Raw genomic sequence first — 16,342 nt, forward strand, 5'->3', positions numbered from 1 at the left:
AAACCACTATCCTGGACCATATCAATGTTCTACCAATTTGGCGAGTGTCTAAAGCAACCCTTACTGACGAGATATCCGAACTCAACCGGACTGAAAGGGGCGTGAATGAGCAGTGTACGTCACTATATTTTACACTCTTACCGAGGAACAACAGTACGACAGAATTTCCAGAGGGTCACACGTTCATCTACTGGCATAGTCTATCGTCGCTTAACACGACAGAGCTGGGTAGGTTTTCCAGAACCGGAACGGTTTTTTGAAACCGAGAATTTCATTACCACGCCTTTAACGAATCGGGACTTACTTTTTTTTCTGTGCTTTCGGTACTAACTAATTCTACTATGATGCCGTTCGTCAATCAGCAAGGTTGCAAGCTATATGGTTTTCAAAAGTAAAATCTATGAAAAATTGTTTTTTTGCAATAAAAATAACATCAAATTTTATTAATTAATCATTCATGAGAAAATTAATGTGACACAAACACGAAAAGCAGCGAAGAAAACAACATATATAGGTATGTAACTTTTTAAAAGTTCACATCAAACAACATAAACGAACTTATCAAAATTTGAATAAAAGCCTTACGTTTTTTAACTAAAAATAAAAATGCTTATAAAAACATAACATGATATAGGTACCGTATGATCGAAAAAAAACGGCGTCAAACACGGCTGGGGAATGACAATCAATGCTAGTTTTGATGAGGTCAATCTCTAGACGTCATTTACCAAAAATTGACAAGAAACTTGTCAAAATTAACATTAATTATAGAAAGATAGTAGAAGAATATATATATATTTATTGATTTTATAGAGATTTGCACCATTTAAAAATCATTTTTACTAAAAAATATAAAATATATTACAATCGTCCTAAGGCCAACTGGTAGTAAGTGCCATTAAAAAATAAATAAGAGTACAGGCCAAGTAAATAACGTCACCAGGGCTGGACCTCACTAAAATTATCATCGATTTCCATTCTCCAGCCGTTTTTAGCCCACCATACCAATAGCTATGGTAGGCTATTAAGACCGGCAAAAAAAAGTTTTTTTAATTTCACTCAAAATAAGTTATTTGGGTCATAAATGACCTAAATACAAAATATTTTCATGGTGTCTGTCTGTCTGTCTGTCCGTCTGTCTGTCCGTCTGTCTGTCCGTCTGTCTGTCCGTCTGTCTGTCCGTCTGTAACACGATAACTCAAAAACCGCTGAACCGATTTTAACCAAATTTGGCACAAAAATACTGTGGCACCCAAATACGTTTAAATAAAATATACGACGGCCTCCCCATAAGAGCAATGTGAGGATTTACGTCCCAGTATTGAAGGAGGACAGAAAATCGAGTCGACTGTTCAAGACATAGGTTCATCCTTGTTTAGTCAAACCTCCTACAAACCAAGGATACACTTATGTAGGAAATGCATTGAAATTCTATAGCCATCCTTCAATATCGGGACAGGAATTTAAGCGGTACCCTCCGTATACTTTATTTTAAACGTATTTGGTGGCACCCGAGAATCTGGCCATTAGTTTTTGGTGGCGGTGGGGGGGTTGTTAAGGAGGTATGGTGGGGATTAAAAATTTTAAAAAATCGTAACTCAAACAAGATTACAGTAGCTAGCGAAACGCGGTTTTCAAATTAAGATTAGGAATAATATTTGCAACAAAATTTTTAATAACATTAAAATCAGTCAAAGTCGCAGTTTTTGAGGTATTAACATATTTTAGTATGGGCGGCAACGTGGCTATACGTGCCTCCCGGCGCTAATTTTTTTTTGATAGTATGGTATTATTATTATTTCTAAAAAAATAAAAATATTAATTAGGTATAAGATCCCTAATTATTGTATATACTTACGATTATCGACTTAGATAATTGATTTTATCATAGATAATTGAATAAATAAATAATGTCAAATTATTATTGTAATTAACCGTGACGTCCCGGTTAAACCCAGAGATTATACTTTAATTGTTTCATTCCGCGAATATATGCACGTTGATTTCTTGCAGTGTTTAGTCTTTTAATTCGACTTGTTTTTTCGATTGTCATCCGGGACATAATGTAGTTGGCCGATCGTGACTTGCCAGTCCCGGGTAAAATAAAATAAATTATAAGTTAAATAGGACGAGATTCCCGGTTTTATTTGTTCAACATAACAAACGATATGCGGAACGATAAATTTAGACGTTTGCGGTTTCGCCGTTGACAAGACAAAATGAAATTAGCTAATGTTCTCTCTCTCTCTTTCAGTTCCTCTTTTTTAATTTCCATTAAAAAGTTGATTACGCTCCATTAGAATAATTAATGATAATCTATACTAATATAATAGAGAGAATAGGGGCATGAATATCGATGGTGAAAGGTTGACACATCTCAGATTCGCAGATGACATCGTCCTTGTCTCAGATAACATCGGAGATTCAAAGCAGATGCTCGAAGAATTAGTGCAGGCCTCATTAAAAGTCGGTCTCCGGATAAATACGAGTAAAACGCAAATAATGACAAACTTAGTGCTGACACAGAACATCAGAATAGGTGACGCCGACATAAAAGAAACACATATATACAAATATCTCGGGCACGAAATACAAAAATCGGAAAGAACAACCAAACACACGAGATACAGCGCAGAATAGGTTTAGGTTGGGCTGCTTTTGGCAAACTGCGGGAGACCTTTAAAAGTGATATACCCATATGCTTGAAGAGGAAAGTTTATGAACAATGCGTCTTGCCGGTAATTACATATGGAGCGGAAACTCTAACATTAACGAAAAAGTCAGCAGAAAATTTAAGAGTAGCCCAGAGAGCCATGGAGAGAGCCATGCTTGGAATAACTAAAAGAGACAAAATTCCTAATAACACGATCAGACAAAAAAAAACAAAATTAAAGACATAGTGGAACACGTAACTCGAATGAAATGGAGATGGGCAGGTCATGTGGCGAGAACATCTAAAGACAGGTGGACTAGAAGATTGTTAGAATGGCGACTTCGAGCAGATAAACATAGCAGAGGCAGACCACCGACACGCTGGACCGATGATGTAAAGAGGATAGCTGGAAATTGGATGATGACGGCCCAAAATCGAGAGACATGGAGAAATATGGAGGAGGCCTACGTTCAGCAGTGGACAACGATGGCTACATGATGATGATGATGATGATGATACTAATATATAAAACCCTTAAATGACTCACTGATTAATCACGATCCTGCTCAAACCACTCAACGTAAGAAGCTCAATTTTGGCATACAGGTTGATTCTAGAGTTTAGAGGTTCGATAAGAAGGGATTTTTCGAAATTCCAGTTCCAAGGGGGTGAAACCACCCCTCAAATATTACAATATTTTTTATTTAAAAAACGGCCAAGTTTCCGAAAAAACGCTTAAACACGCATATTTTATTTTGTTTTTTTACATATTTTAAGATTTTTTTAAAACGTATACAGGGTGTTTCGAAAAATCTGGTCATTGATTAATCACGATCCTGCTTAAAGCGCTTGACGTAAAAAGCTGATTTTTGGAAAACGGATTGACTTTAGGGTGTAGAGGTTCGATAAGAAGGGATTTTTCGAGACTCGAATTCTAAGGGGGTGAAACCAACCCTCAAATATTAGAATATTTTTTTATTTAAAAACCGGTGAGTTTTGACATTTGATATGACCATTGAGTAATCACGATTCTGCTTGAACTGCTTGTCGTAAAAAGCTTATTTTTGGCAAACGAAAATTTTCGAAAGTCAAATTCCAACGAGATAAAAGTACCCCTCTAAATATTACCAAGTTATATAATAATATCGTCATATTGTTTTTTCTCACGCTGACATAAATGTGAGAAAATTTTATCCAGTTGGTATGTTAATGGAAATTCTTGCTTTGCTTTATCATCACCATTACCAATGATTAATTCGACGGGAACGAAGTCGCGGGTACACGCTAGTATATTTATAAAAGCCCTGGTATGATAAAAATTCCGAATGGGCCCCAGAAAAGAGTCAGGCTCATAAATTCAGGAAATATTTGTACCCATAAAATACTTCGATACAGCAAGTTTCAGATTTTTATCTACAACCCTGTCTAAATAAATCGGAAAATACTGAAAATTAGTAAAAATTGTTATTCTCAGCGTCTTGTGAATCGAATGATCTAGCCACCGGATATGTTTTGGGGCACGATGGAAAAAAATAAGAGCCGTCCGCAAGAACATAAAAAAACGAGGTTTTATTCTTAATTTTAATTTTTAACCATGTTACGATAACCGTAAATATATGAAACTATTTTTTTTTTTGAATTCCTCATTCAATTTTCACTAGTAATACCACTAGAGGTCAAATTATTTCCGGAAATTTTTTCGACCCCTGAATATTTTGAAAATTATCCCGAGTCGGAGACGAGGGATAATTTTCTAAAAATATTCATGAGCGAGAAAAAAATTCCGGATTTAATTTGACCTCATGTGGTATTCGGTAAGAAAATTCCACACCAAATTGTGTTTGAAAATCAAATAATTAAAATGTAAACAAAAATACGAGTAGCAAAAAAAGAGGCCAAAAAACCCTACATATATGCTTATTCTCTGCATTAAGTTCATCAGACCATTAAAATGTACTTTTCGATTTTTGGTCGATTTCATTATATAGTTACTATGGCAACTAAGTGACACCCAAACCTAAAAACTATTCCAGTTTTGAAGCTGTCAAGCGGCACGACTTAAAAAAAATGTTTCGCTTCGGTCAAGAAAGCAAAGAAAATATTCGCCAGGAGATTAAGCAGTTGACACCCGCGAATACTAGGAAATTGAAGTCAAGCGTATGGAAGCAGTTTACAAACTTTTGCGCAGAAAAATCGTCTGATTTCCACAGCGCAGATATACCTGTGGAAGAACTGGCGCTTATTCTTGAAGACTATGGGTTCAAATTAAATATTTGCATCTAAACTATTCAAAATTCAAAGTGCTAAATGGAAAAAAGGTGAATAGAATAATGTATAAATATTATATATACAGGGTGGCCCATCGAAAACGTTCCGCAAGGCATAACGGCCAGGGTAATTCTTTTTTCACAAAATTCAAAAACACGTCAATTTTGTTTGTGAGGGGGACAATTTTTGCCCCAAAAATGATTGCAAAATCTTCAACCCTCTAAGCGGGGGTGTCATCCCCCAATTTTTTTCAAATTGGAAGGGGGGTCAAGTGGTACCGCATTGAAAAGGGCTTTCTATTCTCTATACTTTGCCGCTTTGTTTTTGAAAATCGGTCGAGCCATTGAGAAAATATGAAGGATTGAAATTCGAAAAGTTTATTTAAACATTTATCAGAGTAAATGATAAGGATAAATTCCTTCGACCAAATTGCTGTTTTTTCTTATTATTTCTAGATGTTTACGCATTTTTTAACTTTCCACATGGATGAACGATCGGGTTAGGTAGAGTGTACTTTCTTTTTGAAAGTTGTAGTTAATCAGCACAACTGTCGGTACTGGGCTGAGGACAACCCCAGGGTTTTTCACGAGGTGCACACACAAAACCCTAAGAAATTGAACGTGTGGGCTGGTATTTTTAGAAATTCTATTGTGAGTCCTTTTTTTCTTCCTGGAAATCTAACAGGTGATATGTACTTGGATTTACTGGAAAATACCATCGACCCAGCCCTAACTGACATCATAGAGAACAATCCTGGATACATTGAAGCAGAACTATTATTTAAACAATAACTTTCCCGTTCGGTGGATAGGACGAAGGGGTGCAATTGAGTGGCCTCCCCGGTCACCCGACTTGACTCCTTTAAACTTTTTTCTATGGGGACACATAAAAAGTAAAGTGTATAGCACTCCACCCGCCTCATTAGAAGACCTGCGAAGACGAATTATTGATGTTTGTTGCGAAGTGACCCCGCAAGTTTTTCAGAATGTTCTAGAACGGGTTGAAAATAATTTGTATTACTGTATGGAGGTTGACGGGCAACATTTTCAGCAGTCTTTTTTTACTTAATTCAATTTATGCGTTTTTTGCAAAAAAGTACTTTGCAAATTTCAGTCTTTCATATTTTCAAAATGACCGATTTTTAAAAACGAAACGGGGAAATATAGAGAATAGAAAGCCCTTTTCATTGCGACGCTACTTGACCCCCCTTCCCATTTAAAAAAAGTTGGGGGATGACACCCCCGCTTAGAGGGTTGAAGATTTTGCAATCATTTTTGGGGCAAAAGTTGTCGCCCTCACAAACAAAATTGACGTGTTTTTGGATTTTTCGAAAAAAAAATTCCCTGGCTGTTATGCCTTGCGGAACGTTTTCGATGGGCCACCCTGTATTTCATTAGACATAGACATTTAATTCAGTCCATTCCAAGTCCTACATTTTCGCCATTAAGAAGAAAGGAGGTGTAAAGAATATAGAAAACATCTCAGCTTTGTAATTGCAATGTATCAAAATTATCATGTAAACAAATAAAAACCACACTCTCAAAAAGATATTCTGTCATTATAAACGTCAAAAAATTTCCAGTATAATTCGCTGTTGGGTGCCCACAAGGAGAAAATGTTCACTTATAATATCACAAGAGCTTAAATTATTTTCGGAAATTTTTTTGAGGGCACGAATATTTTGAAAATTATCCCGAGTCGAAGACGAGGGATAATTTTCCTAAAATATTCGTGCCCGAAAGAAAATTTCCAGGAATAATTTAAGCTTGCGTGGTATTCGGTAAGAAAATTTCACACCTAAATTTGAAAAAAAATATATTAATCCAACATGACATTTTAAAATAATTTCAATTTGTTAATAATATTAACAAATATTATTATATTTTTAATTAGTTACATCAAATGCTAAAACTCAAATGGGTAATATTTCAATATATAGACATTGTAGTTCATTCACATTATGATTGTAGATCTTATGTTTACCTTTTCAACTGTCAAAAAATTTCCACTAAAGTTTCGTGGCGCCTCGAAAAAATTTCCGGAAATTTTTTCAGTTGCCATGGTAACTAGTCAACATTAAAGCATGTTATTGGTTGAAAAGTAGAGGTGTGAAATTTTCACTAAAATTTATCCGTTGCCATGGTGATTTGTCAAAAAAACACGTTTTGATTGGTTAAAAATTACAGGTGTGGAATTTTCGATGAAATTACGAGCTTGGGAATTTTTTTTAAATGGTACCTCACATCGAAAAGAATTAAATAACACAACAGAACAAAACAAAAAGCTACCATCATTCCCCAAAACATATCCAGTCGCTAGATAACCGTAAAAACTCATGGCACTATTTTGAACCGGAAAGCGGTAGTAATGGTCCTTTATGTCCCTTAAGTTCTGTTAAGAAGGTGAGTTTTGTTGATGTAAATAATAACTGTTTATATACCTATAATTAATATATTTTTGTTTCCTAAAATATTCTGATGAAAGTGGGCAACGCAGTGCCGGTCAAGCTTAGTCACGTGACTAAAAGTTCACCGCAATATTAGAGATCTATTGTGCCTCCTTTTCTTGAGTTATAACTCATCATACAGTCTCAATACATTGACAAAAGCCAGTATCTGAGACGGTTTTACAGAGGTCAGTTCTCCATCTTCGATATCAGTTGTACCAAAGTTTATAACATGAATGGTTGTCGTCTCGGCGCACTCATTGTTAAGGTGTTCTGGTGTTTCCCTATTTTCCCCACACAATCTGCATTCGTCGTTGTTTCTTAGCTTCAAGCCGCTGGGGTGTCCATTCAGGACAGTGTCCTATTAAAAATTCCGTAATAATATGAAGATTGTTTTTGCTTAAATTAAGGAAAATCTTTGATTTTTCTCAGTCGTAAGTTCTGAGAAATTTCTTCAAGTGTCTTAGACCGTTGGTGAATCCCATTCCTGATTACGGATGGAGTGTTCGCTTCTTTTCTAGCTAAATCGTTTCCTTTTTCATTACCTTAGCTGACACCCAGAGTAGGAGGACTTTATTTTCTTTCATTCTAGTCATTTGATACAAAGGATATGATTGGATAAATCGCCTAAAATAAAACTTAAAGAGACAAACAAGGCAAAATATCTTAAGACCTTAACTTATAAATAAACAACTGTGCTATGGTGAAATTGAACATTGAAAGCCAAAAATTGCTAACCAAAAAAAATACTACAAACCAACGAGAGTTATGAATGTGTATCAGAGCGCATCTATGTCTACATATTTCTATGAAACTTGCTCGGAAATGAGTTAATAATTATTTGATTATATTTTTTGGGTTCAATATACTTTTTCTAAGATAATAAAAATATAAAAAGATATATATAACCTTGATTTAATGTCATTGATAATATTTTATCCTTGATAGAGTATACATTTATTTTTATTTACTTAGACTACAAATTAATATAAATATACTATTAATTATTTTATCTTCTGTTTAATTACTATCAAATTCGTTACATAATTACACATATAAACAAATCATTCATAATAATAAAAACATGTTGTATGCTCTCCGCGACCTATGGCTTTAATTCCTTAAAATAACAATAACACAATAAATTGATTGAGGGCATATTGCAAATATTGAATTAATTTAATTTATTTCAAATTAGATTGCCTATATTAATATAGGTAATAATAAATAATTAATCGGCACTCATCAATAATTATTGTGCTTTGTAAATTTGTTTAGTTGTTAGATAAAGATTTTAAATGGTTTTCGGTTGCTTTTGAATAATATATTTATTTACATGTTATTTTATTAGGTAAATGTATTCTCTCAAGTGATTTTTTTTGCACTGAATATGTACCGTATGATCCAAAAAAAACGGCGTCAGCTATGACTGTGAAATGAATATCGCTGTGCTTTTAAAGATTTTTCCATCATAAGTTGGTCAGGGGTGACAATGATTCATTTTGGACACCCTGTACTAATCTGCATGTCAAGATCTCACTATGTGAAGTCAATAATATACAATAACAAAATATCCATATCAAGAATTAAATTGAGAACAAGGATAGATCACCATTTTTAGATCTATTTATTGTGAAAATAAAAATAATTGCTTGTATTTTGTCTTATACAGAAAAAATGGTACAGTATTCTTCATGTAACTTTTTCAATCAAGGCGGAACACAATCCTTCAAAATTAATAATCATTTTATAGATAAAAATAAAAAATTATTATTAAATACATGTATTTTACCGTTGTGTATTGTACTCAGGAGACCGAGTTCTTTCAAAACCTGAAATAAAATATGCAGGTCCGTATTTAAAAAACTTAAGTTGGCCTCTGTATCTCACAAGCTATCAGTTAATTTGAAAATCTAAAAATACTGTCAGATAGCCCTAATAAAGTGGCTATGAGAATGTGCAATGAGTTTTTTGATTTTCTAAAATGTAACGACTGGAAAAAATAAAATTAATTTTCAAAAAAAAAATTTTTCCAAAAAACTCTGCAACCCTTGAAATTTTTAAAACTTTTTTGATGGCATCTTGGTGAACATCCGCGTAAAGCGCATTACGGTTACCGAGATACCTATGCCCGTACCTCGAATTTGTAGCTCCCTGTAATGTTATACGTATAATGATCATATACAGGTTGTTAACTGGACAGTTACTTACAGGGGAACAGAATGGCAACACTGCCTATTGAGAACGCATGCACTTATAGGGTTTTTTGCCGACTCTTCCCGTCGCGTCGTCTATCAACGAGCGGGCCGAGGTTGTCATATTTCAGCAATAAAGTTCTTGCCGCGAGTAATAAACAAATTAACAACCTGTATACTTACGTCGATAAACCAACGCCATAAGTTTAGCATTAAAAAATATGTCTCCAACATCACGACATGCCATTTTCAAACCTTCTTTATTGCACTTATGAAAGGTTCAATAGGTTTGTCTTTTCCGAGGACTTTACTTTGCGCATGCGCATTAAAAGTTGCACGTATTTCCAAAATAATCACAATTTTATACGGTTTAGAAAGTACAAATTGGAAAATAGAAACCAACTTTTCATTCCATTGTGTAACGACGCTTGTTTTTGCGTTTTTTAATTTAAAAATTGTATTAATTACTCTTTTATCGACCGCTTTTATATATCCAAAGATGCAAGTGTGTTCAGTGAGAAATTAATTTTAAGTTTGTGCAATTAAATTTCTATTTTTTTTTTCGTTGGACTTTCTAAATACTCGTAAAAATGACTAGGAAGTGTTTGGTGTGTGGAAGTTCAATATAAAGGTCGCCGAATTATCTTTTCAAGTAATGTATTCAGTTGTCTTTTTATTTATATTAAACCACATGCATACTTTCTGGTTAGATTTTTTAAGAATATTGATATTCGTACGGAGTGGCTAAATGTATTTTTTATATAATTTAATTTTTGTAACAGTAAACATTCAATTTATTGTTCAAATATATACATTTTACAAATTAAATTTTTAAAATTAATGTTCAAATTTGGCGCGCGGACGATAGGTCCTCGACAAGGATAGATAGAGTAGAAGCACCGCGTGTGCAACAAAAAAAGAAGATAAGTGGAAGTCGTTGATATGTTTGCGACAGTTTCCATAGTGATTTACTTATCCACGTAAGTATATATGATCTAGGGTTATACGTAATTCATAGCTCATAATTTAAATTTCAAGTTTTTATCTCTCTTGAATTAGCCGGAAAATCGTAAAGATCCTATCAAACCTCCTCGTTTAAAACCGGTAGTAGTTGTAGAATTTCAATTCGCCGACAAAGTTTTATCTGCAAATTAGTCGTTTTTAAGTCCCGCAGTAATTATAAGATCTCTCCGGGGCTATTTTTCATCCCTAAGAAGCACACGTTACCAAGTTGGGAGGCAAATTTGAGCCGTGACACTTTCGCACACCGCAAATAACAAATTAGCACTAGACTAATAGGGAAAGTTGGCGGGAACTTCTGGAACGATGCGGCGTCCAGCCTGGATGAAGGAAATTTATCATTTTCCAGTTGCCGAGTTAAAGGGAATAGATAATACGGGGAGAAGGATTGCTGGAAAGGCTTTATTTCGAAGTGTTTTATTTCAATTAGCACGCTATTCTTTGGAATTAGTACAATTTTTGATTTTTTATTGTACTGCGATTTATCATCATCCCAAGAACTCAGGGTATCCCAAATTTGGTACTTGGTAATAGGATTTTTGTATTTGGTACTACATTCAACGATATAACGGGCTCCTTAAAATTTTGGTGTATCTTAAAGTATAATATATTTTATCCAACAGCCATTACTTATACAGACAATACTGTAATACTCACAAACCGTGTGTTGCATCGTCGGACGGGACATAGGAAATCCCATATAAATTTTAATGGGGTCAATTATTGACTTTCCTAATTATTTTAGAGAATAATTCTATTTAGGTTTATTCAAGAGCACTAAAACCCACATTCAAAAGAATAACTTTAGATATTTTTTATTAGCTCGTTTACGAGTTATCGCCGATTTCTTTTTAAATATTTCTCCTTTCTTATGGCCCTGTATTTACTTATGAGCACCAGTCAAGGTAAAAGATAACTGTTAAATGAAGTTGTCGTTTCAGAAATTAACCGATTTAGTGCTTTATTACTATTGAAAACTCATTCCTACATCGAAAATCTTAAAGATGTATTTATAAATACAAATTAATATGAATTAAAGTAAAATAAAGTAATCAATTACAAGGTTAATTATAGTATTATTTCAATATTCAGTAACTTATTAATTTAGGTACTATTAAATTGTTAGAACTTTAGGATTTAAGAAGATGTTCAAATATTCCTCCATCGACTGCTAGACAATAACCCAGGTCCCATACAGCACATCAAATCACATTTTCGATGTGTTTACATTATTAGATGTAGACACAGGGTGACCCCGATGTAAATATGCAACGTTTACACATTGTAGTTCAACACATATGCACAAAGGTTAAACATCCGCCTCACAATGTAGCCGCAGTATAGCATTTACGTATACACAAAGTAAGGGATACACAGTGTGCCGTAGGATACACAGTGCTTGTGTATTACGTTTAAACTATGTTTACACATTCCAGTTGTGACTACCGCGTGTATACGTATGTATTTAGCTTCGTATATACATCTTGTGCTAGATAAAACTACTTCTTATGAACGAATTTAGGAAATAATACAAGTTTTAATGCCTAACTTTTCGTTCTTTTTAAGAAATATTTATTCAATGATACCAATTATATCTTTTTAGAACGAAAATTAGGACAAAACTTTGTATTTTCCAAAACTATTTCGATCGTAAGTTCAAGAGAAGTAGCCTTAAAATTGTTCCATTTTTGTTTTGTATTAGATGTATCATTTTTCTTCCATAAAATGGATTAAGTGGTTAAAAAATAAAATTATTATATTTCTTTATATCATGGAATGCAATAGCGCAAATAACACAATAATAATAATTATTTACATAGCAGAAACCAGAAGTAAGAAAACACTGTAAAAGAACAGAATTTGTATCAAAATGTATTAAAAATATAAGTACCTAGTATAACAACATACCAAAATGGTAAACACTGGTATATCGCCACGATTTGGTGGACCTCGTTTAGTCATTTTTTTTTCTCCTCTTTTCCCTCCAAGCAGTTGGTTTGTTAGCATACTCATTCATCGAGCATTCTGTTGGACTTTGTTGTATTTTATTTCCAGATTAACAATCTCACCCTTAAATTTTATATGAAACTGATATATATTACATATGTTGTTTCTCATGTGTCTCCCGTGTAGAAACGTAATTTCATTTGGACGTGCTATATGGGGCGATCATAAAATTCTCTTGTTACATTCGCTAGTTGGTAAACTGAAATTCTGTTACATTCGGCAGAAATAGCATTTTTTAACTCGTCTAGATTTGGGTATTTTTTATCCTTGTATATCCTGTTTTTTAAATGGCTTTAAAAATATGATTTTCGAGTAGTTCCAAATAATATTCTGCATTTAAATTTCGCGTAAGAAATAATGGCCCGATAATATTGTGTGCGAATATCCCTGCCCAAACATTTACTTTCTCTGGATAATGCGTCCTCGTTTCGACAAACCTGTGTTGGTTTTCTTTGTGCCAATATCGATAATTTTGAACATTGCGTTCAGTATTTCAGGTAAACGTGCATTCGTCAGTGAAACATATGTTTTTTAAAAATTCCCTATCCGTGTTTGCTCTTTCCATCATATCAAAACAAAACGCCTGCCACCGTATTTCGTCCCCATCTCGTAGCTCTTGGTGCTTTTCATATTTGAAGGAATAGTATTTATGTCGTTTCAAAATTCGAAACGCTGTAGTGTGATTTATTCCTATTTTATCCTCAAGTTTCCTTGTGCTGATCTTTTCATCGTTCTCTTCCACGCACAATAAAACTTCCAAGTCGGTATCATTTCTTGCATCTTCTCTCTGTTCCTGCCTTGCTTCACATCTGCAGTTATTTATTAGGGTACCTTTGGTCTCAAATCTCTGGATATTCCTTGAGATTGTAGATTTTCCAGGTATCGGTCTATTCGGATACAGAGCAGCAAACATGTCCGACACCTTTTGATAACTATTTTCTTGATAATACCATTTAATCATCAATACTTTTTCTTCAGTAGTGTAATTCATGGCTAATAGTTTCGATGTAAGTATGACTTTTTAATAATAATAATAAAGCACTAAATAGATAAATTTCTGAAATGACAACTTCATTTGACAGTTATATTTTACATTGACTGTGTCTTGTGTCTTTTTAACGTTGCCATGTCCACTCCTGCATTTGCCAGTAATGTAGCTGATGATCTTCTCATACAATGCCCAGTGTGTTTACAGTGCCATTGTTCAGAATGTTGTAGGCCCAAGTACTTGCGGAAGATCTTCCTGAATCATTTTTCTTTAAAATCTGACTTGCTGGTTGATAATTCGCTATTTTATCGTTTAAATGACGTCTTAATGTCAGTGATATTTATTATTTACAAAAAAACAAAAAACGCACATCTATATTGCATAGTAACATAAACGCACCCTGGTAATTTATTAATTCGCAACAATGACAGTAGAACTGGTAGATCCTTTAAAATAAATTATTCTTTAGAGATTGGACATGAAACAGTTCTGCTGTTGGATAAAATTTTGTATGGCATGGCACTCGCGTGTTGTAACATATACCTAAGGCACATGAGAAAATCGTGTCTTATGTTATATTAAAATCGTATATTATGACTTTTCAGTCTCTCTTTTTAAATTAAGAATGAACGTTTCCATCTGTCAATTATACAAACAAACAAATTTTTTTTATAAATTTTAAATTTAAAATAAATGTTGTGTGTTTATTTTTATACGGTATGCTTTATATTGTTTAGTTAAACAAACTTAAATAAATAAAAAAAATCACTATTTTCATTAAACTGAATATGTTTTCTAAAGATATATAACTCAACTCTAAAAAATCTTTTAGAGTATTTTTTCTCTCTATCCTCTGAAAAGGATGATATAAAATTTAAAGGAAGAATGTCAATATTTCAGAAATAAACTCGTGTATATATCAAAAAAGAGGCCCTCTCTGTTTCCATCCAGATGTTGGCGGTTATTTATGCCTATAAAACACTTTTTTTATTTATTCCCTCTCACTCCCTCGCACGCGTTTAAAAGTTTAGATACACGTTTCGCTTTTTTGTACCTGTAAAATATTAAAAGAGGGTCAGAATAAAACGGGAAAGCCGCGGAAATTACTTTTTTTTAATCTTTTAAAAGTCTCTACGTTGCAAAAAAATCGGTGAAATTTTGATATAGGGGAAAACAGGAAAAAAATCAGTGGAGGGGGAAGGATAAACATGAATTTAAAATATGTTTGGTATTTGCAAAAAACTTGGAGTATTTTTACATGAATTAGTCGTTTCCAAAAATTGTTTAAATATTTTGTATTTTTTTACCGCGACCTTGCAGATCTATTGTGTCTTCCTTTCTTGAGTTATAACTCATCATCATACAGTCTCATGGCTTTGACAAAACCCAGTGTCTGAGACGGTTTTACAGAGGCTAGTTCTCCATCATGAAACACTTTAATCAACTCTGTAACTCGTTACCCAAGGCAAAAAAGTTAAACGCAAACAACTTTATTGATAAATGTATTGTTTCTACTTTGAAAAATACTAATGGGCCTTAAAATTAAAGAAGTTTTAAAACATTTCTTGAAATTTTTTTTTTAGTAAAATAAGAATAATTTATTCGCAGTCGAAAAAAAATTCCGCGTGTTGTTTAGGGTCAAATATTTCAAGTTCATGTATTAAAAAAAGCAGGAACTGCTATTTTAGGAACGAAACATTTTCTTATTCAACAACATGGCGGCTTTCACTTTGTTGTTTTGGAGATTAAGATGGAGTAGTTCGAGTAGTCGCATACTGGACTAATAAAGTCGCAGTTCAGCCTTAACAGGTAGTATACTAGTCGCAAGATTGCCTAATTTAGTCATCCTAGAGTCTAGCTTTTGCCGCCCTCTATACTCTAAATAAACGAGGGAGTGGATAAAGTATCGGTAATATGTCGATGTATATTTAAATTTATTTATATGTGCCTTTCTTACGTCCCATTTTAATTAAGTTTTTTTTATAAAAACAAAAACAGCACTGAACTGTCTGACTGAACAGAACAATAAAGTGAAAATTTAAGATTTTAGGTTATGGTTCAATACAGTTGCAAAAGGGTAGTGGCTCGACATCCTACCACCGTAAGAATAAGGAAATCTAAACAACGTTGGAATTAGTAAAACAGACGACGTTTGCATAATGTTGGAATAGGTCCTGAAAGTGACGTCGGAAAACTCTTTATTGCCCAACATTGTAACTACGTTGTTCGAATCACCTAAAAATCACTTAAGCAAAAAAGGTTACAAGACAACGTTTATTCGACGTCGTAGAAGCTTTTACTTTGTTGTAGTACTAGTTCAACGTCGACACAACGTTACAGCAACGTTTACATTTATTTTAATACCCAAGGTACAGAGCTAAGGTAAGTTATAGTAGATTTGTGTAACTAACATCATCAAGACAAAGCATTAAACATACGCCCCAAAGAGTCGGTGTACTTTTTATCCACGTTTGGCTTCCGCTCAACTTAATTGTTTTTTTATAATTATAAAATAGTCACGCTACCCATAACAAAAAATGATGAATCTGAAAAGATTTTTCACTCTAGACTACCTGTTTAAAAATGTAAGGGTAGGTTTCATTTTAACAGAATTTATATTTATTTTTAGATTTATTTTTCTTTAACTAAACGTACAAGTACCTTCTAAGAAACCAATTAAATTTGGGCGCGTCTTAAAAAAAATCGACGCAATATTTTTAGATATTGACCTTCCTACAATAATAACCACGAGCCGCCACTGAGTG

Source organism: Sitophilus oryzae, unplaced genomic scaffold (assembly GCF_002938485.1).
Source record: "Sitophilus oryzae breed Bouriz unplaced genomic scaffold, Soryzae_2.0 scaffold_682_pilon_pilon, whole genome shotgun sequence".
NCBI classification, from domain to species: domain Eukaryota; kingdom Metazoa; phylum Arthropoda; class Insecta; order Coleoptera; family Curculionidae; genus Sitophilus; species Sitophilus oryzae.